Source organism: Eulemur rufifrons, chromosome 21, assembly GCF_041146395.1.
Source record: "Eulemur rufifrons isolate Redbay chromosome 21, OSU_ERuf_1, whole genome shotgun sequence".
In the NCBI taxonomy this organism is placed as follows: Eukaryota; Metazoa; Chordata; class Mammalia; order Primates; family Lemuridae; genus Eulemur; species Eulemur rufifrons.
Window position 1 is genome coordinate 5,049,668 of NC_091003.1, and position 27,198 is coordinate 5,076,865.

The 27,198-nt window shown below is 56.7% G+C and overlaps 1 protein-coding gene across 3 annotated transcripts in view; it reads left to right on the forward strand.

The window, feature by feature from the left end:
* Window positions 1-27,198, forward strand: part of PITPNM2 (phosphatidylinositol transfer protein membrane associated 2) — a 124,420-nt gene that overhangs the window by 23,773 nt on the left and 73,449 nt on the right. For all 3 annotated transcript variants that reach the window (XM_069497432.1, XM_069497430.1, XM_069497431.1), the window contains exon 2: window positions 5,036-5,138. The gene's annotated coding sequence lies outside the window, so the exon portion shown is untranslated. The remainder of the gene's footprint in view (window positions 1-5,035; window positions 5,139-27,198) is intronic.

Consider the following 27,198-nt stretch of genomic DNA (forward strand, 5'->3'; position numbering starts at 1 on the left):
TTTCGTGACTGGCTTTTTCACTTAGCGTCTTCAAGATCCATCCACACTGCAGCATGGGTCAGAATTTCCTTCCTGTTCAAGGCTGAGTGGGTACTTCATTGTATGGATAGACCACGTTTTGTTTATCCGTCCAGACATCAATGGTCACTGGGGTTGCTCCCACCTTCGGGTGTTGTGAATGACACTGCTGTGAACACGGGTGGACACGTATGTGTTTGCAGCCCGGCTTTCTGTTCTCAGGCAGGCCTGCTTGGACTTAGGTACAAAGCTGGTGCTTTGTCACTTGCATGCCATTCAGCTGGGTGAAACAAGCCACAGGGCCAGGCTAGATGCAAAGGAATGCCACAAGGGCGTGGCTCATTGGAGGCCACCAAAGTAACGGTCCCCTGCAGCCACTCTGGGAAAAGGTCTTTGCAGAGCCGCTCACACAAACCCATCGGGGGCCTGGCTCTGCCCATGGTACCTCTGGAGTACCCAGGGCCCGGGCTTCCCCACTCACGGTCCTATGGGAGCCACTCAAGCCGGACCCCGGCTGTTCCCTCCCTTGGAGAAGGCCACAGTCCTTGCTCTGTGTTTTGTATCGCTGATGGCTGCACCTCTTATTACATAATCTGTTATTCTGTGCTGCACAAGGCCCTGGTTACTTGTCAAAAGTTTCTCAAAGCCAGCTGTATCAGCTCCAGGCAACTGGGGGTGCTGCCTCTCCCTCATAGTATTAGTCACTCTGTACTTAGCTAAATTTAACTTTTTATCATCCAAATGATATTTTTGTGGGCTTGGGATTTTACATAATGCTACCAACTGCTGCAGGCTAAGAATTTCTCCTCTTTGTTATGTGTGCATATGTGTGTGTGCGCGCGCGCGTGTGTGCGTGTGTGTGCGCGAGTGGTGGGTTTTTCTCCCCCATGAACTTCTGCACGCTCAAGGAGCATCGTTCAGTTTCTTTTCCCTGCTCTGCTTTCTCAGGTCCGGGTTTTGTTCTTCAGGCTCTGCCTTTGCCATTTACCAGCTGGGAGAAAAATAGCTCCTAACAGCTTTCTAATGGCCCGCTAATGCTTCCGTCCTCACCGGAGGGCTCTCCACTCCCAAGGTCTCTGAGGGTTTCCCTGCCGCCTCCTCCGACAGTCTGAGCTTCTTCGGGAAGGGAAGCTCAGCCCCAGAGTGAAGTGTTTGTTGAGAACATGGAGAGAAGCAGCTGGAAGGAGGGGGGGAACAGGGTCAAGAAATAAGGGACCCAGCCGTCCTGCCCAGGGCGTGCAGGCTCTTCCTCCAGACCTGTGCTGGGTGGGTGGAGGGGGAGGGCGCAGGGCTGTGGGAGGGGGAGGACCCAGAGACGCAGCCCAGCCACTGTGACCTTCCCTGAGCCCCCGTGTAGGGGGCTACACCATAACTGTGCCTGGGAGGTGCCCCCTGCATTTTCCCCGAGAGGAAACTGAAGACCAGCTCAGCGAGGTGAAGGAGCCGTAGGGATTACAGCAGCAGCGAACACTGAGCGCTTACTGTGTGCTAGGCGTGGCGCTCAGCCCTCGCTGTCGTTAGCTCACCAACTCTCCACTGTGGTTCTGTGAAGTGGGTACCAGCGTCCACGCTCTCTTTCAAAGCAGCTGAGTCCCGTAGAGGTTAGTGGTCACAGCCGGCAAGTGGCAGAGCCAGGTTTCAGAGCCCACCCACCTCCTGGCCTCCTCTCAGCCACCTGGTTCTGCTCCCTCTTCTGGGATAAGTGGTTTCTCCGGGCACACGGATGACACGCAGGCAGAGATGGCACTTGGGGACAGTGCCCCGTGCTCTTTCCCCTGCATTACTAGGCTGATTCCAGCCGATCTAGTTGCCAAGTTCCTCCCATGCAGGCCTATGTATAGGCTGCCTCTGGGAGGATTAACCACAAACTGGGATTTGCCTCTGGGCAGAGGAACTGGGTGCCAGGAAACAGGGACAAGAATCTCTCTCTCACCCTGTGCCCATTCTATCTTCTGAGTTTCGAGAGTATTCAAAATGCAGATGTATTACTTGCTTCAAATTAAGCGACACTATTTGATTAAAAATTATGAATTACTAGGTGTACACCCAAAAGAATGGAAAACGCACGTCCCCACGAAAGCTTGCACACGAATGTTCACGGCAGCATTATTCATGATGGCCAGACAGTGGAGGCCGCCCAGATGTCCTCCTGTGGACGAGTGCGTAAACAGAGCGTGGCCTGTTTATACAACGGAATGTTATTGGGTCATAAAAAGAAATGAAGTACCGACACATGCTGCAACATGGATGAACCTCGCAAACATTATGCTAAGTGAAAGAAGCCAGACGCAAGAGGATACACAGTGTATCCATTTATATGAAATATCTAGAATAGGCACATCCATGGAGACTGAGAGCAGATTAGCGGTTACCAGGGGCTGGGGGAGGGGAGAATGGGAAGAGACTGCCCATGGGCGCTGCATTTCTTTTTGGGGTGATGAAAATGTTCTGGAATTAGGTAGTGGTGATGGCTGTACAACCTTGCAAACAGACAATAACCATTGAACCATCTACTTTAAAGGGGTGGGTTTGATGGCATGTGAATTCTGTCTCAGCCTAGAACAGTCGGGAGCCGTCCCTCCAGCTGGGGTCAAAGGCCCTGCGCTGCGGTCAGCACTGGACAGGTTGCTTTGGTGCCACCTCCCATACGTATGGGCCTCTCCTCTACCCATCCCTCAGCCACCTGCCTTGCGGTCGCCATGTCGACGGCGGATGGAGCCGGCAGCGTCTCACTTCGGCAGCACTACCCACTCATTTGGAACTTACACTTTCCACCGGGGCCAGCCCGAGACATGCGGACGTCTGGGCAGGCTAGTAATCTGGCACCCCATCAAACCAGTATTCTTTAAGTGTTTGTTTGACATTTATTTGGTGGGGGTGAGGAGAGACTGACATTCTATTAATAGGAATCGTATAGAGAAACAGATTCACTTACTAATTCACTTCCACGGACCGAAACAGAGTCAGGGAGCTGAAACATTTTTAGGAAAGCAATTCTGACATCTGTTGTTCTCATCTCCCAAGGTTGTTTTGGTTTTGTTTTTCTTTTTTTTTTTTTATTCCCTCCCTGAAATTTTCCAAATCATTCGAGAGGCATCTTGAAGATTTAGATTTAAAACTTAAAGGAATGAAATGTTTTCCCTTTGCTCCTGGGAAACAGCCCCACACGGTGTATTATTGGGTTTCGGGTCCCCCACCCCCCTCCTGGGACTACACGTGTGTGGAGCGTGCACGCTGCACGTCTCAGCACGGAATCGTGTGCTGTTGTGATTTTCCATTTCCCCTTAGGGGACTGGACCGATTCACTTCTTGCCGTTTGTGTCGGGGTCACTGGAGGAAACCTGAGTTAAGCGGCAGCATGTTTTTATTCTTTCCAGTGATATTGGAACCCCCCGCCCCTGGCGGTCTGTTCCCCAAGCAGCTACGTGCTGAGTTTGTCCCCTTAACCTACCTGCACTTTTTGCACTTGAAATACTTTTTGTCAGAAACACAATTCCCTGCAGTGCCCCTCTTTGCATTCCAAGAGTGCCTTTTTTCTCACAGCCCCTGCGGATCTAATTCTGCCGGGTGTGAGTCACCGCTGCCCTTCTCACCCACGGAGAGGCATCGTGGTGGGCTGGAGCGGGCCGGCCTGCCAAACGGGCTGGCCATTGACTGGTGCGTTACCATGACGAATCCTCAACCCTCTCAATGGGTTTCCTTGGCTCCAAAATGGGGAGACCCCACGGTCATTGGAAGGTGTCGCAATGGAAGCTAAGGAACAAAAATCACACAGAGGCCTGGCCCGCTGCGGCAGGTGGTGGCGTGTGAGGAGAGGCTGCAGGGCGTGGGGAGCCTGGGGCGCTTTGTTTGTTGGGGGTCGGGTGTGTACAGAGGTACGCACGTGGGGCCGTGGAGACAAGGGCCTCAGTCCCACAGGGGCTTCTGCCGCCCTGGCCACAGCTCCCCTGGGGGTGGCGTGCGGGACACCGCACACCGCAGGACGGGGTGTGAAGAGCCGTGTTCCCTGCAGCCACCGTTCCAGTCCCCTCTGGTTTGGCTTTCACCTGTGTCGAGGCCACTGGTCCTCCCAGGCAGGGGCAGCTGTCTGAGGAGCCTCCTGTGGCCTCAGCCCTTGAAGCAGGGGCGCCCTGGAATTGGTTGCTGGTTCCCAGAACAGTCCCGTTCTCCACGGCCTGCAGGGGAGCTGCCTCTTATCACAGTCACGGGGGGCCTCCTGGGCTGCTGCCTGCTGTCTGGGCACAGGAGGCTCATGGGTGTGTCAGGCAGACTAGGATGTGTGTTGAGCTGCGATATGGGCTATGGGTTTGTCTCAGGTCCCCACAGGAGCCCTGGGTTGGGTGAGGGCTTCCGTGACGCCTGTTAATACTCTGTCGTCTCCATAGCCTGTTGGACCCGGGACTCCCTGGAAATCTGTTTGTCCACATTTTTCATTTTGTTTTGAGCACTTGTCTCTTGCCTCTGGGTACTTGGCAAAGGTGGGCATCAGATCACATTCTGCCGAGCTGGAGGGGCTTGCCGGGAAGGCCAGAAGTCATCTTACCACCCCACATGGTGACCATGCTCTTAGCGTCCTGGGCTGAGTGTCTCCCACTCCTCTTCCAGCTCTGTCTGGTTTCCCAGCCTCCCCACTGCAATCTGAAGTCCTCTAATCCCAGCAAGGTTCATGGGTGAAAAACCTCAGGTTTGAGAGGAGAGCTCCAGGTGGGCTTCCAGTATGTCCTGGGGGTCTCAGTTCTGGCTCCCTGAGCAGTTTTCTGGAGCAGAGGGGCCACCGGGCAATGTCGGGGTGCATCAGTCTTTAGACACTTGCTCCCTGAGTGTACCTTGTCCTGGGTCCCTTTGTAAAGTCCCCCTTCAGTGGGACGTCCCCTGTCCTTCCCTCCTGGTCCACCGGGACGGCTGGTCTCTGGCATGGCTCAGGAGGAGGCCTGGCTCCGCCCATCTCCCATTCGGCTTGGTGTGATCAGAAAGTCTGGGAGTCTCACCTCCTCTCCTGTTTGGCTTCTCCCTGCAGGATGCTGGCACATGTGTCCTGGCCCCTGACACCCTTCTGCGAGCCTAGGAGTCCACCCCCCTCCTGTGACAGGGACTTCGCTGGAGCCGCCTCAGACACACAGGTAAGGCCCGTGTGCCTGTGCAGTGGTACGCGCCTCCCAGAGCGGGGGCCCTGCAGACCACCCTGGCTTTGGATTTTGGGGCTGCAGAGGCTTTGCTGCCGTTTCTTTCTTCTCTTAAAAGCCTGAGTTTATCTGATTAACATGAGTTAGCTTGTGTTTATTGATTATGCTTCTGCAAATATTGACTTCTCTTCGCTAAATAGGAAAGACTGATGTTCTGACTCCGATAGCTTTAGATTCCAAATTCGATAAAGCACTGCCCAGGCCAGCCTGTGAGGCCCCCGGGGCCGCGGTTCTCCCATTTGTAGGACACCCTGGGTGGCTCTTTCCTCTTCACTCCCGAGGCCCCACCTGGCCCTGCCAGTACACGGAACAGGACAGGTGGAGTTTTGCCTTTGGAGACGGCGGCTTCCTCCGAGCCCTGGCTGGGGACACCCAGGCTCCAGCTACTGTCCAGCCTTGGCAGTGGGCAGAGGCTGGGCTGCTGCCTCGCGTGGTTGCTCACAAGCCACGGTCCGTGGCCTGGAAACAGCATGCATGTGTCTTCACGCACGCCATCACGTTGGTTCCTGAGTCTCGGGCACAAGCCCTGGCCCTGGGCCCTTCTTTTCATGCCAAGGCCTGTGAAGCGCTTGTTCCTTTTCCTTTCCTAAACCCCGATGAAGCCTTCTCCCTGGATACTCACTGGCTAGTTTGAACTTCGGAGGCATGGAGGGTGGATGTTCCATTGCGGGAAACTGGCACAGCCCCTGCCATGCAAGGGCTGGGAGATGCACCATCTCTGCTAAGTCCACCGCACCCCTGTGCAGCGCCTGTTAGGATCCCATTTTGCGCGAGGAAGCTGAGGCTCAGAGATGGCAGGTGTCAGGCTGGAGGTCACACAGCTAGCTGGGTGGGACTGGGATTGTACTCCGAGTCTAGACTTGAAGCACATGGCAGGTTTTTCCAAATTCGGCCCACCACTTAAGGGGTCCCTGGTCTGACCCAGGCTTAGGCCTTACTTGCTGTCTGGCCCCAGGTTAGTCCCCTCCCCGGCCCTCACTGGGAAGACGGGGCGCCGTGGCCTCTCGGGCTGCCTCTGGCTCCGCAGAGCTCTGTAGCTCTAGGCTGTCACTATGGGCTGTTTTCTTCTCGAATTGCTCACTCGCTCATTCTTTTGAGTTGCCGTGAAAAGGCCTCCAAGTGCTAAGAAGAGAGTGCTATGTTGTATTTTTTGTTTTGTTTTAATTCACTTTGCAAAGTGTCCTGGCTGCCGGTAGTGGGTGTGGGGGAGGGTGGCCACTGTGACTCTCTGCCCTGATTCGCAGCTTCACGGGGGTCGCTGGGGTTCTGTGGGGTCAGCGCCTCGTCCTTGTTGTCCTGTTTCCGGTGACTTAGCTGCTAATTGGAGCCAGGGACCCAGGGAGAGCTCTTCTGCCCCGCGTGGCCTGAGCTCTGATACTGCCTGTCATTGCGCCGAGGGACCCTGCCCCACTGCGGCCTTGGCTTCCTGTTTCCTCCCTTACAGGAAGGAGGTTCTTCTTCTTAACAACTGCATCCCAGAGTTCGGTGGGTTTGCAGGGGTGATGGCCTTGGAGCCCACCTCTCCCTAATGTCCTCACTTAGACCCCAGATGTCCTCAGGCGTCACTCTGCTTCACTCGTTCATTAAGCACATACTTACTGAGTACGTAGTATGTGCCAGGGATGCAGCTGTGAACAAAACAGACAGGAGTCCCTGCCCGAGTCCAGTTTGTGCCTGGTACAGTCTGCACTTTGCGTGTGCTGCTGCAGCGTCCTGGAGTTCCCTCTCCCCACCTCCACCTGTCGGGTTCCCGTTCCCCCTCCCAAGCCCGTTTCAAACACCTCCTTTTTCTAAAGCTCCTTGCAAGCCCCAGATCCACACTGGCCTTTTCTTCCTCTCCGTGTGTTGTCATAGCGGACTGCACACTGCTTGGACCTCTCGTAGAATTCTGGGTACCATTTGCCCTGAAATATTTGGGTAGGTGTCTGTGTCTGCCATCTGCCTGGGAACCTGTACTGTGGGAGACTTGTCTTTGGACCCCTGTTCCTTACCCCCAGGACCAGAGAGCTGGTGCCACCTGCCTAAGGCCTAGCCCACTCACCTGCTTTCCCTGAAAACCCACCCCAGACCTGGAAAATGGCAGGCCCCCAGTGTGGATGATCAGGGTCGCCCCCTGCATGCCTCTGAGACCACCGAGCCCTGGGTAGCGAGAGTCGTGGGCTGGAGAGGGGCAGCCCTCCCAGGGTGGCTGAGAACCTGAACCCTCCTTCTCGCCTCTTCTCCACGGGGGGCTGAGGAAGGAAAGGGCTCAAGGACCAGGGTTTATTTTTAGAAAAGCTCCTTGATCCAAAGGAGCCAGAGCCCTCCCTTCCAGAAGGTGGGGGATGGCAGGGCTGTTGTCCCAGCACAGCCTGGCTGTCATTTGCAGAGAGGGCCTGCCTCAAAGAGGGGATCCCAGCCAGGGAGAACATGTGCCCTCGGCCCCCCAGGGTGGAAGATGTTCGCATTCTGAGCAGATGAGCAGAGCATCTATAATAGCTTTGCCATCAACCTCAGTGTCCCTGGGCCAGGAGGGTCCCGGGCCGGGGTGGGGCTTCCTTCCGGACTCTCCGCAGGACTCACACAGGGAGGGACGCTTCCTGCCTTTGTGTCTGTGACAGGCCTCAGCAAGGTCACTGTCTCCTGAGGAGGAAGACGGCTGATGACTTGGGCAGGGCCTCCGACCACAGCAGCAACCGACACAGACTTTCCAGGGCGCGTCCCCACCTCCCCAGCTGCCCCCACTGCGCCCCCTCCCCACCCCCCCACCCCGCCTTCCCCTGGCCCCTTGTTTGCAGCCCAGACCCAGGTGGTGACGGGGCTTCCCTCCTTCACCTGCAGCAGCGGAACCCTCCACCCCAGGGCCGAGCCGGGAAAGTTCTGTGGGGTTTAGGTCTGTGCTAAGTCATGTGTTAGGAGGCTGCAGCCCAGAGCCGGGAGGGGCATGGAAGGAGGGGACTGAACAACCTCATGCTGTGGCGCGAAGATGCCCCTGAGGTCCCCAAGGGCAGGGAGCTTGTCCTGAGCCCCTTTGCTGTCCCCACGGTGCTTGGCAGAGAGCAGGGCAGGTCCAGTGACCTGAGGCATGCCCTGGCAGCCCTGTCCGCCTCCTGACTTCTCCCGTCTGCATTTCGCACACACCCCAGCACTGCCCAGGACTCTCCCCTTCCTTACATGCCCTCAGGACCCCCCTCCCCTCAGGCACGTGCCCACGGGGGTCAGCTCTTCTCATTCTCCCTCCTCTTCCTGTTTCCTGGAGCTCCGGGACCACCTCTGCATCCGCCCTGTGTGCTTAGGGAGAGCACATTTCCCCAGAATGGACTTTATTTTCAACCAGGTGGCAGAAGCCGCATTTCTCTGGTCTGTGTCTCTGGGCACTGCTGTCGTTCACTGGAGGTTCACTCAGGTGTGTCCTGCGGGACGGGCAGGGCCAGGAGGGTTTGAGGCTGCACTGCTGTCGGCTCAGCCTGGGCGCTCAGGGCAGGGCCTGCCCTGGAGCTCTGCCTGCAGGCTCTCAGCAAGGACACCCTCTGGCCACCTTCCTTCTTCCTCCTCCTATTTCCCCCCTCCTCTTGGCTCTGATCAAGAGCCCCTGCTCCAGTGCATTTCCTGTTTGTTCCCTCCACGGGTGTCCAGTGTGGCAGAGGAGCCGTGTGATGACCTCATCTTCCCGCAGGGAGGCACCTGGAGGCATCTGCTCACTCCCGCACCCACGTGCCGCAGCAGCAGCTTCCTGGACCCGTGTCCCCTGGGTCATTTCCTTGCTTTGTTCCTTCACACACTTCCTGCCTAGAACAATCACTTCTATTCCCCGAGTCGTCTGGAATTTTCAGAGGGATTCCTGAGATGATGCCGTTCACGCGGGAGAGCAGCATAGCTTGAGACTCTCCAATTTAGCAGCACGATCGACCCCACAGTGGATCAAAACCGATTCATTCGACACGTATGTAGGGAGGACCTACTCTTCTAGGGGCTCAGTATGAAGATGTGATAAAACATTAAGAAATTCTGGCCCTCCTGGGGCTTATCATCTAGTGGGGGTAGATGCTCCACAGACAGACAATAAAACATGGGAGTGTGTCAGGCTCTGTGCGAAGCCACATGAAGCAGGGGGAAAGAAGGCCTCCCAACATGGGGACTCGTGAGCAAAGGCCAGAAGGAGGCAGGGAGCGAGCCAGGAAGTTATCTTGGAGAGGAACATCCAGGCAGAGGAGGCAGCCTGTGCAAAGGCCCTGAGGCCTTCAAGAAATGGAGTGATTGAGTGTGGGGAAGGGAAGCAGGGAGGGGGTCAAGCACACTGAGGGCCCCGATGGAGCAGGGCCATGCAGGCTGTGTCAAGGCCTTGACCCTGACTCTAAGTGACATGAAGCTACTGAAATGTGAGCAGTGCAGGGCCAGGATGTGACTTGTGCTCTGAAGGGATGGTTTCTGGCTACTATGTTGAGAACAGGCCAGATGGGGTGACAGGAGGAGGCAGGGGAGCCGTGGGGAGAGGCAGTGGGTAGAGGGGATGATGAGGGTGTTTGGCCCTAAGTACGTTAAGGCAGAACTTAAAGGAATTGCCGGAGCATTGGTGACCCTTGCTTAAAAGAAGGATCTCGTGGACTTGGAGGGACCCAAGAAACCATCTGGTCCAACCTTTTTATGTGACCCACAGGGAAGCTGAAGCCACACAAAGAAAGTCACTTGTCCAAAGTCACACAGAGAGCTGGTTAGCGGGAGAGCCAGGATTTGAGCTTCTGGAATGCAGTTCCCGTGTTCTTGCTGCAGAACCGAGGGAGGGTTCCAGGGAGGGAACTTGCAGAAGGTTGAGGGCCGAGGGATGGAGGGCTGGCCCCAGGCTCCTGCAGCCGCGCAGTGGGGTCCTGGCAGCGCCAGCAGGAGCCAGGGTAACGGGCAGGAGCACGAGGCTTTGCAAGCTGAGGATTCTTGGCGCCCTGGGCTTTTAGCAGCTGTCTCTGGGCCAGCATTTCTACCAAGTTGGGCTGCAGCCTTGATGTCTGAGCAGGGCCCTCTGTTACACACCAGGCCCCAGACAAGTAAGAGGCTCCTACTGTGGAGAAGCTAATGGTTTAAGGGAGACAGACAAGTAGACCATGGAAGCCCCTGTGGTTGTGGGTCATAAGCTCACGCTTGAGACCCATGCCAGGGCCTGGCCAGTTCTCTCTAAGGACGGCACTAAAACATTCTCTGCAGCCACCAGACGCCCCAGTGAACACAGCCAGAGGCCTCGTGTATACCACGGGGGTCTGTTTCAATCCACGATTTAGTCTCTCATAACAAAGGGGGCAAGGAAGGTCGTGGGGCCAGGACCTCACTGCCCTTCAGCTGCGTCTTTGGGGACAGCTTTCCCTTAAGCCCTGAGTACGTGGCCGGCTGTGCACTCAGCTTGACCACACTCACTGTGATTTAATCTCAGTGACTTCCCCTGTGCCTGTTTGTGAAGGAGAATGTGGGCTGGTAACTTTTCTTTTAGTTTGCATGGCTGCTCCAATGACAGGCTTTAAGGTCTCCCAGGGCGTTCCAGTGGGGCATGGGAAGAATTAGGTGTCATCTTCAGATTCCTCAGCTTGAGGGCTGCCTGTGGGGGGAGGGCAGAGAAGGATCTTGCTTTTGCTGTCTTGGGAGAAGTCAAATCTGTAGGCCAAGGCAGGGGTGGGGGGAGATATCCAGTATGATTTTTCTTTCAGCCTTTTAACTCCATCTGTCCCCGTCATAATAAACGCGTTGTCGAGGAATGACAACTTGGAAATTGCCCCCATCGACTGATGTGCAGGCTGCCTTCAGAAATCACTCTCCACTCCCTTTGCTCTGGCGAGTGCCCTGGCGATCACAGGTGATGACAGGACATGGCTGAGGACGTGGTGCCCAGAGGTGGAGCGGCAAGGCCAGACTGCCCACAGCAGGGGTGAGGCCCGGTGGGGCTCCCTGTTGGGTGAACCCCTTGTCCTTGCAGAGGCCAGTCGGTGTCTTCCTCTGAGGCTGGAGGTGGGGGGACAGTGAGGAAACTAAAGACAAGCTCCCTGCCCTCGGCAACCCAGCCCAGCCTCCCTTCCTGCTCTGGGCATTGCAGAGGGACTTCTCTCATTCCCGCGGTGGTTCTCGGGTCGGACTGTGCTCTGGGGTAGCCGAGTTGGGTGCTGTGTCTCGGTTGTGCCCCCAGTGGTAGTGGGTTTAGGACTTGCAGCTCCGCTCTGGGCTCCAGTGTCCCTGAGTGAAGCGAGTTTGCTGGCTTGTCCCCATGGAGCACGCGCCGGAGCTTTCTAGGGGGCAGGTCCCAGACGGAAGGAGTGGCCTTAGCTAGGGCAATCATTTGACTAGCCTGTATTAAGCACCGTCTGTGTGCCTGAAGTCCACTACTTGCTGGAGGTAAAAACAAATAAGAGTTGTGTTTTGAGGGGCTTGAGAAGGAGCATCGTGCCTCCCTTCTCCCTCCAGCGCCTGAGATTTCCCTGTCAGTCCCTTATTCCTTCCAGCCGAGCACTGGCCTCGGTCTAGTTTTCATTCAGATAATAAATGCTCTTGGGAAATATGTCACATTCACTCCCCGATACTTTACTGTGGATCAGTTTATTAATGGAACCAAGAAGCAGGACACGTCACTGAGAGATGGGGGGGCGGGTGGCACCTCGGCATAAGGGACCTTCTTCTGTGTCACAGACTGGCCCATGCTACATCCCACTGCAAAGGGACATCTGAGGTCCCAGGTGCATATTCTCGAGCCATTAAAGCATCTCCCAAAGATGGCTTTGGAAAGGAAAGAAAACAATGAGAAATCAGTGCAGGGCGCCTGGCCTCGTGCCAGAGACTTAGTATAGGTGCTCAATAAACAACGTTCCTTTCCTAAAACAAACAGGAGTTAGCCATGGCTGCCTGGGCTTGTGGCTGTTTGGGGAAGGTGGCTGCTACCAGCCGACAGAGCTCTCTGATAGACGTCGCTGTCGGGTGTGTGTGGGTGTAGGGCATGTGGGGTGAACGGCTCTCCATCTAGAAAGTCAGGAAAGGCTTCTGGAACCGGGGACCTTGGCGTTACAGACGTGCAGTGCAGAGGAGGGTGTTTGAGGCTGTACCTGCCCCAGGTAAGTCTGCCCCGGCCTTTGTCTTCTCTTTTACAGAAGAAAGGCTAATGTCTGTTCTGGACCTTTCCAACAAAAGGAGTCACGCAGTACATGGCCTTGTTTCTGGCTTCTTGCACTCAGCGTCTGCGTTCAGAGTTCCTCGTGTCGGAGCAGGTGTTAGTGCTTCACTCCTCTTTGTGGCTGACGTATTCGGTTGTGTGGACAGACCACGTTTTGTCTGTCCATTCATCCGTGGGTAGATATTTCCACCTTAGGCTATTGTGAATAATGATGCTCTGAACATTTGCTTACGAGTTTTTATGTGGACGCGTGTTTCATTTCTCTTGTGCACATACCTGAGAGCAGAATTGCTGGGTCACATGGTAACTCTGTGCTCAGCACGTTCAGGACGGGCCAGACTGTGTTCCCAAAGCACCATTTTACACAGCGCGTTGTTTTGTAACGATCCGCGGGGAGGATTGCATGGCGTGGTGGTTAATGCAGGCTCCAGAACCAAACTGCCTGGGACACCTGGGGCAGGTCCTCTCAGTGTGTCTCAGTTTCCTCATCTGTGAAACGGGGACAATATTAGTCCTTACCGCATGTGCTCGTGAGGATTAAACGAGTGAATGTCTGCGGAGTCCTTGGGGAGGCTGTGCACGCCAGTCAGCTGTGACTGTCATTTCCCCAGGCCACGGGTGCCGGCTCGCCTGGGTGCTGCCAGTGGTGCTGTCAGAGGAGGCAGAGTCAGCCTTTCAGGGCCCTGCCTTTCTCAGTGCTTTTTGTTCTGCTGACTGCCCCTAGGAAGAGGCTCCCAAGCTGTCAGTGCCGGGCACACCTGTGAATCTTTCTCCACCTGGATGGGCTGCCTGAAGATAGTGCCAGCTGTGGATCTGAGAGGTTGGGAATGGAACTGGGAACAGCTCCAGCTCGGAGAGGCATCCAAACCCAGGCTCAAAGGGGCATGGGGAGCCAGGTGTTCTGAATGGGGAGGATTTGGATCATGGAAAAGCAGCGGAGCTGGGGAGGCAAACCCTGCCCTCAGCAGCAGGCTCGACCCTCCGCACCAGCTCCTGCTCTGCGATGGGCCACTTGGAAGGAGATGACGTCCCAGCCGGGAGCCCGTGGGAGGTGTGGCCCGGAGCCCCCAGCCCACGGGCACAAAGGTAGGCCTGCCCCTCCCCTATGGGGGGGGTAGCCCACTCGTCCCTTGGGCAGAGTCCTGGTGGAGCAGCAGCTTCCCAGCCTGGCCGCCTGGGCGCCCCTGAGAAGCGCAGGGAGGCAGAGTCAGAGAACACCCAGATTTGTCTTCTGCCCTCATCACCAGAGGGAGTCTGGTGTGAGGTTTCATTCTTTAAAAAGAATTTTTTTTTTTTTTTTTTGGGCAAAAATGACAGCTGTGGGTGAGTGTGAAGGAGGGAATCAGTTCACTCTCTCATCTGTCAGATGTAACTGTGCCAGGCAGTGGGATCCAGTGAGGAAAAAGAACTCATTCCCTGGGACGGGGGGACAGACACAGATTAGACATGTGGTATGTGGATAGAGGGAGGCACAGAGTGCACTGGAGCAGAGAGCAGGCGGCAGCTGGCTGCTTGATGGGGAATATTTCATAGAAGCGGGCATTTTAGGCTGGGTTTTGAAGGGTGCAGAGGAGTTTATCAGGGGAGAAGGGGGAAAGGCAGAGGGACCACATGAGCTAATGCCTTTAGTACTCTAAGTGCAGGGTACATTGGGGGAGTGTCAGGAAGTCCCAGGTTGCTGAGTCCCAGGTTAAAGGCTGGTGGGATGGAGATGGGGCTGGGATCCCAGGAGCAGAGCCTTGGAGCCCCTGGGATTCAGGGGACTCACTCGCCATCCTCATGGCTGTGTCTGTGTCAGCTGTGTGTTGGCTCGCAATAGAGAGAGGCTTCTGCTTCTCCATTTCATGTGTGTCTGATCCCAGGCCGCCCCTCCTGTGATGGGGCCTCTGCTCTGGCGGGTGGCCCCGACTCCCTCCACCCTGCCTGGACCTCTGTGTCCTGGTCCTGACCCACGTGTGGTGCCGACTCCCTCCTCCCACCAGCCCTGGCCCATCCTGGGCCTCTGTAGGACCCAGAGCCCTGTTCCCCTAAAAGCATCTCCCAGAGCTGTGGGCCACTGCTCCCCACAGAGGACAGGAAGCACCGCCATTTGTGGGGAGCCCATAGGACCAGCCCTCCCTGGAGCTCCCTGCACAGGTTTCATTCAGTCCTGGCCCAGACGCCAGCCCCTCTGCTTTGCAGATGAAGAGATTAGCGTCAGGGAGGTCGAGTCCCTGGCTCACAGTCCACAGCTGGCAACAGAGCTGGGGTTTGCAGCGAGATTTGTCTCAACCCTGTGGGCAGAGCTCTTCAGCCACTTCGTTTCCCCCTGGGGGGTCCTCAGTGTATTTGTCAGCTCGGCTCTTGTGTGAGTGGACCCTAGCGCCCTGGAGGAGGAGCAGGGCCCACCTGTGCCCCTGGTGCCCGCTTCCTCCCAGGCCAGCAGACTTGTCTCTGCAACCTCCTCCCTACCTGGGAGTGGGAAGTGGCCAGGTCAGAGGGAAAGGGACCCGCTGTCCACTGTGCAGGTGCAAGGGTGAGGCGGGAGGGCCTCTCCCTGCACCTGGGTGCCAGGGGTGGGGGGGTGACCTGCTTTTTGCCAGCCTGCACCTGCTGCCTTCGACTCTCCTCTTTCTCTTTCCACGGACGGTCTGCTCTGATTAGCACACTGACGTCAGGAATCTCTGTCACCTTTGGTCTCCCCGTGGCCTGCCAGCTGCGATGCATCGTTCTGGACGTGTCCCCTGCATCACTGGAGAGGGCCGAGGCCAGTGGAGAGAGAGGGATTATGTTGTTCCCATCTGGCTGCGGCTGCCTCCCCAGCCCCGTCCAGCTGTTCCCCGTGACCCACTGCCAGGCGGCAGATGCAGGGGCGAGGCCAGCCCGGGAGCTGGGGACCTGGCTGTCATCTTCACGTGAATGTCTTCAAGGCTATTTCTGGCCTTGCCATTATCCCAACGGCTTTGGGCGATAAATATAGACAACGGATTGAAAAGCCCAGTGGCAGGCAGGCAGGCAGGCAGGCAGCGCTGAGAGCGCGCGGACGGGGTGCTCGGCTATAAATAAGCCTGCTAGGACACCTCCCCAGCCGCCGCCCTGCCCAGCCTGCGTGTGCGCTTTCGGAAAGACACAGGCTCCCTCCCCGACTCCCTGCCACAGCGCCTGTGGGGTCCCGGGTTGCAGGAGGGAGGGACGGAGAGTCTGCCTCGGAGAGGGAAGGAGGATGCTGGTCCTTGCACAGAAAGGCGGGCACTGGAAGTCTTTCCCCCAGTACTCTGTAGTCCCTGATAGAAGGGAGCTGGCAGGGTGGCCCGAGGAAGTCCTGGGGACAGCCTCATGCAGGGAGCGTGTGTTGCACTAAGAACGGTGGCCCCAGTCCAGCCTCCTGCAGTGCCCCAGCGTCCCTAGGCCTCACTCTTGCTGCAGGGGTGCCAGGTGGGACAGGTGCTGGGCCTGGAGGGCTCTGGGGCTGGGCCTGCCGTCCTGCTGGGTGACTGTGGCCTCACAAGCCTCCTCCTGGTGTCTTTTTCTCTGCTTCTGTTCTGGCCGGATCCACCCTCTTGACAGGAGCACAGCTTTGTCTGTCTTCTGGTTCCCGGGCTTGCCTGGCGACCCTTGTTGAGGCTGGGGAGGGGTTCCAGATGCCCCCGCCTTGTGGCCGGCTCCTTCCCCAGCCCTCCGCCCCTTCCTTGTACCTCCCTCCATCCTTCCTCCTTCTCCATGTCCTTCTGTGTCTCTACTCACCCCCTCCCCGTCTTCCCACCGCCTCTTCCTCGTTAGAAGCAGATTCCTGGGGCTGGCGCCGGGCGAGGAACAGGACACATACCCAAGAGGCACTTGTTGTGGAAAAGGATTGAAGTCGGTAAGCTGGCAAGAATCCCAGGAACTCACCGTGAATAAAATATTGTGCTGTGTGGTCACCAATCATGGGAAGTGGCTTCCCACGAGCCCGTCCCCCTTCCTCGGCCTTGTTTAATGAGGGCCGAGAGCTGGGGTGTGCAAGCAGGGCACATATAAACATCACGGAAACAAATGATGCCCCAGGCGCGCTTGCTGACGGCATGTGGGGAGTGGGCAGCCGTTGCGTGGGAGCAGCACCAGTCCCTTGGAGGAGGGGTCTTTGCCTACCCCCACGTATTCCTGGTGCTTTAGGGCTGGGGGGGGCAAACTTCAAGGCCACTTTGGCCCTTGAGTGGGCGGCACCTGTACTGATCCGTCCCTGAGGCCTGTGTGTGGGCGCTGAGCATATGAATCGGTTTCGGCTTCCATTCTCAAGGAGCTCTCAGGCCACCAAAGGGGACAGTCACAGGCAGTGGTGACACTTGAGATAGTGCCAAGCCCTGTGGGAGCTGGGTGGCAGGCCAGGAGCTCACAGAAGACGCCTTGGGGTGCTGACGCTTAAGCGAGACCACCTGAATGCCAAGTTGAGCCAACGCAGGAAGCAGGGCTGGGGTGACCCAGGGTGGCCTTATGAGAACGGCCTGCATGGGGCTCCCGGGCTGGAGAGGCCCGCAGGCTCCTGTCTGAGTCTGGCTGGGGCTGAGCTTCAGGAAGGACCAGGTCCCGGGCCCTGTGCTCTGGCTAAGAGTTTAGATGCCGTCTTGAAATCCGAGGGGAGCGCTGAGGGGCTTTGCTCAGAGGAGTGGTGACGCTCCGATGTGTGCGTTAGGAGAAGCTTCATCACACTTCACGTGGGTGACAGGTCGGAGGCGGGGGGGAGGGGGCAGGCCGGTGGCAGCATCACGACGTCTTGCTTTGTTGAGTACCTGAAAGATTTTTTTCTTTTCTTTCTTTCTTTGTTTTTTTTTTTTTTTTGCTTTTAACAGAACCTTTAAAGTCGGGCCGTACACATGTGGGTGCGTGCCCAAGAAACGGTTATTTCTAAAGATGGCAGCGCGAGCAGCCATCAGCAGGGGCTGCCAGGGGGGCCGAGCACGGGGCCATTGGTTCCGTTGCTCAGCTCTCCTTGTCAGCGGAAGGGTCACTCTGTCCAGCAAGCTTGGCCACAGCCAGTAGCTGGGTCTCGAGCAGAGATAACTGACTTCCCCGGGGACTGGCCCGTGCCCTAGGGCTCCCTCACCGCACTCTGCGCCCTGAGTCAGCCTGCTGCACGGGGACGGTGGGGTGGGGCGCTCAGCTCCTCCGCCAGCCCCCCCAGTGCTGCGCTGTGCGTGCCAGCGCCCCGAAAAAGAAGTCAGCCAAGGAAGAGTGTCGTGTGAGGGAAAGATAAACATGCTTGCTTGAGTGAACCGTGGAAGCCAGAAGTTAATCTGGTCATGTAAATATTTTTGTGTGTTTGTGGTTCTGTGGCTGTGGATTGATAGATAGAGTGAGGAAAGGGCAGACTGTGTGGCCGCGATCTCGCCTTGCGGGAAGGTGCGACGGTTGTTCAGAACCGTCCGTCACGTGTAGGGTCAGAGCCGCAGGTCGCTCCGTCCGAGGCCTTCATTTCTGCAAAAGGGACCTGCCCGTCCCTGCCCTCGGCCCTGTCCGCACGGAAGCTGCCACTGGGAGGTCGAGGCTGAGTGTGGGATCCCACCACCATCGGGGCCTTTGAGGGAAGGAAGAGCGTGATTTACGGTCCTGTGGGGGAGGAGAAGAGTTTCTCCAATTACCAGCTTCCCGAATTCCTAGCTTTATGGCCAGAGTTGCAGGCAACTGTTTGGATAACATCCCCAAGGACTCTGGGGCAGAGAGATAAGAGAGTCTTCAGTGTGGCTGGTGCCTGAGCTGGATGCACGGAGAGCAGGCCTGGGGGAGGAGCTCGCCTCCCCGCTCAGCTGCGGAGTCAGCCAGGGTCGCCTCCCTGGGAAACCTCCCCTGTGCTGTCTGAGTGCCTGGACTGGCCTCCTGGTGCCCGAGGTCTCCTGTACGTGTGAGCTCCCTTCTCCTGACTGGGCAGACCTGTCACCTGAGCCCATGTTGCCTCTTGAATCTACAGCCAGCCCTGGACTAACGAGGCTGCAATAGACAAGGATTGCTGGAGTGAGTTGCTCTGGCTCGGTTGGCCAAGACAGCAGCGCCATGAGAGGAAGCTTGTGGTCCCACACCGCGGTCTCTTGTTTCAGATCCTGGGCTTTGTCCCTGACATGAGGGGCTGATCCCAAGAGTATAGGTGCCAGTGCCTCTGCCCAGGGGTTCCTGGCTCTGCTCCACTATCCCTGGCCTTGGCATTATCTGACCACTGTTGCCCAGCTGGTCAGGTTCTTGGATGCCTGGTGCTGGCGGTAAGCGGGGCTTGACCAGGATATGTAGCTGGGACTCAACAAGGAGCAGCGGATGTGTTTGCACAGCTCTGCCCCAGGCGTTGTTAATCTTCGCTGTTGGAAAGGCACTAGCCTTTTCCAGTTAGGCCCTCCCTGCTCACTCAAAAACCAGCTGGATTTTGGTGTTTTCCTGCTTCCATTCTCAGGTTGGAGGGTTTAAAGTTGTGGAATAAACTGGGCACAGAGGCTCACCCCCTGAAATCCCAGCACTTTGGGAGGTGGGAGAATTGCTTTGAGGCCAGGACTTCAAGACCAGCCTGAGCAACACAGCCAGACCCTGTCTCTACCAAAAAATTATAAATAAATAAAAAGACGTGGCCTAGCAGTCTCTGCCTGGGTCACAGCCTGTCTCCTAGGCCCCAGGCTCTGTCTGTGTCTTCCCCATTTCGGCCTCCCAGGGCTGGGCTCGGGGGTGAGCGTGCGGGTGCGGATGTGGCAGGAGGGCTGGGGGCCCAGGAGCAGAGGGCGGCTCCACTGCAGGTTCACGCGCCAGCACTTCACCCATTCACAGTGTGCAAGTCAGTGGTTTTTGGTACGTTCACAGAGTTGTGCAGCCATCACCACAGTTTAATTTTAGAACATTTTCATTACCCCCAAAAGGAACCCGCAGCTGTCACTCCCCATTTCTCCCCAAACCCCCGGCCCCCGGCAACCACGGATCTACTTTCTGTCTCTGTGGATTTGCCTGCTGTGGACATTTCCCATAAATGGAAGCAGACGCCGAGTGGCCTTTCCTGTCTGGCTTCTCTCACCCGGCATCGTGTTTTCGGGCCATTTGTGTCGGAGCATGCATCCGAACTTTGTTCCTTCCAGGGCCGAATCACCTGCCATCATGTGGATGAGACCATGTTTTGTTCATCCACTCATTCGTTGATGACAAACGCCTTTTTAAAGGATGATTTGACATCTCAAACATAGTTCCGAGTTGGCTAGGGGAGCAGGGGACAGTTCAGTGGGGAATGTGAACAGCATAACCTGTAGCTTCCCTGAGGGGCTCCCCGAGTTGCAGGTCTAGAGGCTGGACGGAGCCCGAGGCCCTGCTTTGAGGATGAGATCTAAGCCTCGAGGAGCCCGCCTGGTGGATCACAGCCCAGGGCAAGGGGGAGGGCGGTAAACATATGTTTAATCCTGCTCTAATTGTCTCATCTTTTCAAACAGTGACTAGTAATCCTGTTTGCATTTGGCAGTACTTTCTGGAGAAGGGAGTCCTTTTATGAGAAGGAACCACACCCCTTAGCTTTCTGCCTGAACCTCCAGTGGTCGTTAGGCCCAGAAGCTGCAACCAGGGGTGGGCCTGCCCTACCCACCCCCGTGTGTAGGTGCAGGACGCTGCAGGGAGCGGAGAGATTTCTCCAAAGGGCCATCTTACTCCAGGGATCCTTTAGGCTTCAAAACGAAGAGAGAGGTAAGGAAGCGTGGAGAAGCAGCACGCTGTTGACTCTCTCCCTGGGCTGGTGCTGTGCCGCTGCCTGTGTGCACACCGTCTCATTCTCTCTCAGATCAGCCCTGTGGGGCAGGTGGGAGGTGAGGACAGGGTGCAGGAAGGGACCGGGGCATGTAAGGGGATCAGCTGGCTCTAACTCTGAATGGCCAAGGCCCAGAGAAGTGGAAACCTCAGGCTGGTGGAGCGGAGGCTCGGTGGCTGGGCTACCGCAGGCTCTGGGTGGCGGCAGGAAGGTGTCTTCCTGTGCAAATCAGCACGATCCCTGGGGGAACACGTCACTAGTGCCTGTTTTGCTCAGGGCATGTCTCTGCACTTGGGCCTCAGGGAGACGCGTTTGGTCCTGAGGGTGGATGGGGATACCGACTTCTGTCTCCTCTCCCCGCCCCGCCCCGCCCGGCCCCCGCCCCCGGCCTCCGCCCCCGGCCTGTGCAAGGAAGGGATCGCCAGCATCGAGAACCATCCAGCCCTAGATGGAGAAATCAGATTTATGGACTTAATCGCTTCCTTCTCCCTGTCTGTGGTGGTGAGAATGAAGTGGGGGAAATTGATAAGCCTCAGTCGTGTTTTCCTGTGAGACCCGTGGCTCTGGCAGCTGGCGGTACCGATGCGTTGCTCACCTGTGTCCTCTGCCTCTGAGTGGCTGTAAATTGCGCACCCCACGGGGCGGCACCTGCAGCCGCAGATCACTTAGGCCCCGTGCACAGGAGGTGCCCTAATGAAGTGGCTGCAGGACGGCGACCCTGCTGCGCAGTCAGGCACCTCGGGAGGGGGCAGGTGGCAGAACCGCGAGAGGAGAAACACTCCTTGCTGTTTCTGTAAGGCCACCAGCCGTGAGGGGGTGACCATGTGAGTGGCCTGACTCTGCGCTACTTCTGAACCGCCTTTCCCCTGGATACCTGCAGCCGTGTCCTCACGGCCTCGCTCACACCAGCTTGTTCTCTCGGCCCCAAGGAAGACGGACGGCTGAGAGGCGAGGCTCAGTGTGGCCTGCAGGAACCTGGGTCTGTAAAATGAAGATGAAATGCCTGCCTCCGAGGGCTGTCTTGAGGATGAAAGGAGATGGTTTAGATCAAGGGCTGGGAGCACCGCAGTGTGGCCATGCACACAGTGTCCAGGGTGGCTCCAACCTCCCGTCCTTGGTGGTCACAAATGTGCCTGTGCAGTTCTCTCCCCCACTGGATGGTGCTGACCTGCATAGTCCGTAGAGTGTTGGAAGTGACAGAGTGGACTTCCAAGGCCCACTCATGAAAGACAGTATGGTTTCTGCTGTCCTTTCTCTTGGATCACTCGCTCTGGGAAGACAGCCGCCATCTTGTGAGGACGCTCAAGTGGCTCTCTGGAAAGGTCTGGAACTGTGGTGAGGAAATGAGACAGACCCCTTGCCAGCAACCGACACTAACCCATCAGTCACGTGGGCGCGTTGACTCAGAAGCGACTCTTTCAGCCCCAGCCACACCTTCAGATGACCACAGCCCAGATCAACATCTTGACTGTGACCCCATGAGAAACTGAGCCAGAACCACCCAGCCAAGCCATGCTCGGCCTGCTGATCCACAGAAACAGCATAAAGTAGTAAGTGTCTATTGATTTAAACTACTAATTTTGGGGGGTGGTAATCTGTTATGCAGCAGTAGATAACTGGTACAGAGCTCCACAAATGTTAATTTCCTTCCTGCTGCTCTCCTGAGCTACCTTTGTTCGTGGGGCAGAGCTTGCCGTCTTTCCACTGGCTGCAGAAGATGCCTGTTCATCGGCTCTGACTCATACTTGCGGGTCTTGATGGCTCACAGCAAGGCCTTTTCACAGAGAACGGTGGTTTTTCACATTTGGAACCCAGAAGGTCTCACTTGCTTTTCCTGCTCCGTGGAACCGTCGGTCTCAGGCCTGAGCTTGAGGGCTGGGAGGGCACTGAGGGATGAGGGTGAGAAAGACAGTCTGTTCTTGGAGCAGTGGCGACCAGGGGTTTCTCTGGCTTTGTTTGCGTGAGTGGTTGCTGCTGGGGTGAAGCAGGGATGCCCCAGACTCTTTTTGTCTGAGATGGGAGGAAACATTCCGTTCTCTCTTCCTCCAACTTGGTTCATCTTCCCCTTCCTGTGGCCCAGCCTCACAGACTACCTAAGTCTCTAGGACTCGGTTCGCCTTTTTCTCACCGCTGGGGTCCATCCCCCGATTGTAGGAAGAAGGATCTAAGTAGCTGAGCTGTGCTAAGGAGAAGTAAACCACTAGACAGATGATACATTTTAGAGGCCTGAGTCACCCAGAGCCCTTCCTGTCAGCTTCATGGGGAGGGGGGTGATTTCTGGTTGTTGCCACCTCTTTGCTCATATTATGAACCCCGAAGTTTGAGGCAGACTCCAGTGCCCTCTGGCTCACCCAGAGCCCCTGTTGCCTGATCTCACAGGGGCCGAGAGTGTGAGGACGGGCTTGGGACAGTGCAGCCCGGGTGCCTCGGTTGGCATGCCCACGACAGCTGTACCCGAGAGCTGCTTTAAGTAAATGTGCAGCTGTCTCTAGGCGTTTTTTGTGCATCGTTCATTTCCCCAGTCATTTTTTTAATACCTGCTGTGGTTTCAGGCACTGGGGATACAAAAATGAATCAGAGAAAGTTCCTACCCTTGGGTTATTAATTAGCAGGACATGCAAACAAGTGTGTGCAATGCCAGGTCACGTTTATGGAACGCTCACGTGTGCTTTGATGACCAGCACGATGTGTGGGGTCCAATGAAAGGGGCAGAGGGTTAAGACCACAGAGGCAAGGTAGGGCAGGCATTTCCGGAGAGCCCTAACTTGGATCACCCCTGCTGGAACTCCTGAGCTCCTGGTTGCACCTGTTTGCATTTCTCCAGGCAGGCGCACCTCCAAATCAAGGACCGCACTCCATACGTGGTACTGTGTGGTGTGTGCCGCAACTCCTGGGTCCTGGGGTGTGTGCTTGGGCCTCTTCCTTCCCATCCCTGAAATGGGTCTCATGCTCTGTCAAGAGTTGTCTCTGGCAGGATGACGCTGGCTTCCCAGAGACGGCTTGGAGCTGACCCTTGTGTGCCTGGGAGCAGGGAGGGGGGGCTGGAGGGCGGTGCTTCTTAGACTGTGACTTTTTTATTTATTAAAAATTAATTCAGGGACTTTGATGTATCAGGCCTTAAGAGGAGTTGGCAGGTCACATGGTCTCCGAAAGCACAGGGCTGGTAATCCGTTTAAAAAAACATTTTCTTCTTCTTCTTTTTAATTTAATGGAGGAAATCATTAGCTGGGAAATTGGTAGAACTGATTTATTCCTGTTTTGGGGAGGGGGAGTGGAAGAGCAAATCTGCCCTAATTGCTGCTTGTTCTAGAAATATGTCAGCAAAATATTCCCATCAGCTGGGCTTGGCGTGGGTGGAGGCAGCGGATCCTCCCTTCACCCCACGCTCCGGGGTGGAAACGGGGTTCTCTCTGGACCCAGGTAGGCAGCTGTGATGTCAGCGGCGGCGGTGGATCTTCGAAGTCCCAGAAAGGCTGCTGTGGCTCCCTGGTGGCTCCCTGGTGGCTCCCTGGTGCTCACGTTCCTCCTCCGGGAGCCTGAACGAAAGGCGGGGTTCTGGCCCGGGGGTGGGTCCCAGAGAGCTCCTGCTCCAGCCCTCATTCCCAGGGAAACTGGACCAGGACCCCATCTGGGAAAAAGGACTACGTGCCTCTGGGGCTTCATCCAGCTCCAAGGGGAGGCAACAGGGTTCACCCTAAAAATAACCGAAGATGCAAACAGCTTCAGCATGCAAATGTTTTTCGTATCTGTGGGCCAGATAATTTAAAGGTACAGCTGTTTTTCCACTGTCCCAATCTGTTTGTTTTTCCTGGAGCAGGGAGGAAGCCTGGGGTGCCCTGGGCCCCTCTGGGGTCACCATCCTCCAGCACCCCTGGTCGAGGGTCTGCCCAGGTACTCGGCTGCTGCCCTCTCCTTGGACACCACCTTCCCAGGGGTACCCTGAGCCTGGCAGGGCATGAGTCACCTGTGACTCTCAGAGACCCTCCACCCCCCGACGGTCCCCATCACAGAGCAGGCCTGGCCAGATCGCAGCCACCCCTTGTGGCTTGCTGAGGCGGGGTCTGCCTGGCTGCCGCTCACCAAACTTGTCCAGCTCAGGAACATGAGTAAAGCCGTTCTCAGAGGGAGCTATAAATAGCCAGGCAGGATGTGGAGAAGGTGAAAGGCAAGTGACCGCCAAGGTTGGGAGCCCAGCTCCCGGGCAGCCGCCGCACCTCCGGGCCTCCTGAATGCCCACCCAGGCTGCTGCCCCTTGGGGTGCTGGCCTCGGGCCCCATTGGCGGGATCCAGGAGCTCCAGCCCCTTCCTGGTCTCCTGTCTCTTCCTGGTGGCTGCTGCCCTGGGAGTCTCCGGGGTATGTTGTCACCTCTGAGCTTGAGGACTTTTGTCTGCTCCTGTAATAATCCTCCCCTGGATATGTCACATGGGGAAGCCTCAAAGCAGTTAGCCATTTGGGGGAGCCCACGTGGAGGGGATCCTTCTGTGCTGAGCAGAGGGCCCCCCAGGGATGGTAGGCCTGGAGCTTCAGGGCAGGGGTCTAAAACCGTAGCTGTGGCCAGGAGTTAGTCTGTGATGGGGGTCAGGGGGGAGGTGGATATAGCTCTGGGCCAGGCACAGACCCGTGAGGTGCTAACTTCTACAGAGTCTTCACTCACCCATCCACTCCTTCATGCGTCCAAAAGTTTCATTCATGCTTGCTGTGTGCCAGGTGAGCTTCCAGGCCCTGAGGATACAGCAGTGAATACAACCAGCAAAATTCCTGCCCTCACGGGGCTTCCATTCTAGCAGGAGAAACAAACAATTTTAAGAAAAGAACACTCTACCAGGCCTGGTAGTACTCGCCCGTAGTCCCAGCTACTTGGGAGGCTGAGGCAGGGGGATCCCTGGAGTTCGAGGCTGTGGTGAGCTATGATCGTGCCACTGCACTCCAGCCTGGGCGACAGAGGAACACCCTGTCTCTACAAAAAATAAAATAAAATGAGAATATGCTACAGCGTGGGTGAACCTGTAAGACATGCTAAGTGACAGAAGCCGGACACAGAAGAACAAACACCACGTGATGCCACCTGCCACCTGCCGTGAGGTCCCTAGCGTGGTGGAATTCACAGCCAGAAAGTAGGATGGTGGGTGCTAGGGGCTGGGGAGGGGAATGGGGAGTTAGCGTCTTGGGGGGACAGAGTTTCACTTTGGGAGTGTGAAGAAGTCCTGGAGGGGGAGGGTGGCGATGTTGCACAACAGTGTGCATGTATTTAACGCCTCGAAACAACACTAAAAAGTAGTTAAGATAGTAAATTTTATATTGTGTATATTTTACCACAATTTAAAAAATAAAAGGAAAAAAGAAGAAAGAAAAGTAGCATATTAGATAATAATCAATGCAGTGAAGAAAATTAGGGTGGGGGGTTGGAGCCAGGGTGTCAAGTTAGGCCTTGGTGAGAAGGAACCCCGGGGAAGAGACAGCAGGAGGTGGCAGGGCAGAGCCTGCGGGACCTCCCTGCGTGGGGGAGGAGGCCCCATGGCTTTGCGCTGCAGCAGGGTGTGCTGTAGGTTTGGGGAGGGTCCTTCTGGCCAGGCTGTGAGGGGCTGGGGAAGCAGGGAGCCGGGAGAAGATTTTGCAGGGTGGGGGTAGAGACCCCTGTGCCTGGATGACCCATGACTGTTTGTGGGCTCGGCACAGTGGTAGTTAGGATGCTCTACTTTGTGGCTGTGTTTGAATTTTTTGCATTTTTCTCCACTACCCCTCTTTCAATATCACTTCTCCTTTCCCGTTCGGGTCGGTCGGGGGAGGAGAGAGGGGTCTGGCTCAGCTTTCAGTCCCTGCTGTACAGGCTTTGGAGCCACCCAGCTCCCGAGAAGCACATAGCCTTTTGCCTGGGGGCCCTGAGGGTGCACGGTGTTCCCCCTGCCCCCAAAATCGGCTTGCTGGGGAGTCCACCGAGCAGTCACTCCCCTTTCTGTGTGTGGATTTCTGCATCTGCAAAGTGAGAAGGCTGGGCTGCGTGCTGGCGGGGACCCCAGGCCAGACTCTCCCTGCCCTGACGGAGGAGCCCGTGAGAGCTGCTTCTTGTCTGTGGGAAGGTCTCCCGGAGCACCTGGCTCCACCGCCCAGTCTGGAACCAAGGACCCTCTGCACATCCCTGAGGGCTCTCTGCCACCACATCGGGGAAGGGGAGGGTCTGTTCCAATCTTACAGCCCCTGCCCAGACATTCCAGGGATGACCTCAGGAGTTGCTGGGGGAAACGGCAGGAGGGGGGTTCTAGAACAGGGCAGAGAGGAGAGGCCCGTGGTTCACAGTCCCATGTCGTTATGGAGTCCACGGGGCCGTATTGGCTCCTGGTGGCATCTGTTTTGTTCCCTGAGAGCCCGACCACCCACCCTCTGTCCTTCTAGAGGGGCCTTCTGGAGCCAGGCTGCAGACGGAAGCCTGCTCCACCACCCAGACGCTGCCGCGGGGTAAGTGTGGGGGCGGGGGTAGAGGGAAGATGACCCAGGAGCAAGGCCTGGGCCGGCACCACACGACATTCCACATTGGCCATCTCATCAGTCCTCAGGGCTGCTCTGTCCAGGGTGGGTGCCACTAGCCCCGTGTGACTATCTGTAACTTAAAGTGAAATAAAGTGTAAAATTCCATTTTCTACTCATGCTTGCCACATTTCAGGTGCTTGGTAGCCACCTGGGGCGAGGAACAGGTAGTGGCTGAAACTACCTGGCCGTCATCCTGTGGATGACTCAGGTATAGAACACGTCAGCCTTCAGGGAAAGTTCTATTGGGCAGCACCCAACCCCATGGGATTGTCACCCGGTTTCATGGATGAAGAAGCTGAAGCCCAGAGAGGGGAAATGACAGGCCAGTCCTGTACCCCGTGGGTGCCGATGGGCCTTGACTCGGGGTTTATTTGGTCTCAGGGTGTGGGTGCGGGATTGGTATGCTCATGTGTCCTCCTGCCCCACTGCCTGCCTTCCCAGGACTCGCGGGCCACACACGGGCTTCTGGGATCTCTGCCTTGGGCTCCAGGGCCAGATGGAGCCTCCCCAAGTTGGTCACACAGCGGGAAGTGCTGCTCTAGTGGAAAGGCAAAGCCCGATGAGTATTTGCTTTGGGGACCTCCGAGCCTGCAACTTTGAGACCAAATCCCTTAGGGGAGGCTCCAGGACATTTCACTGGGCT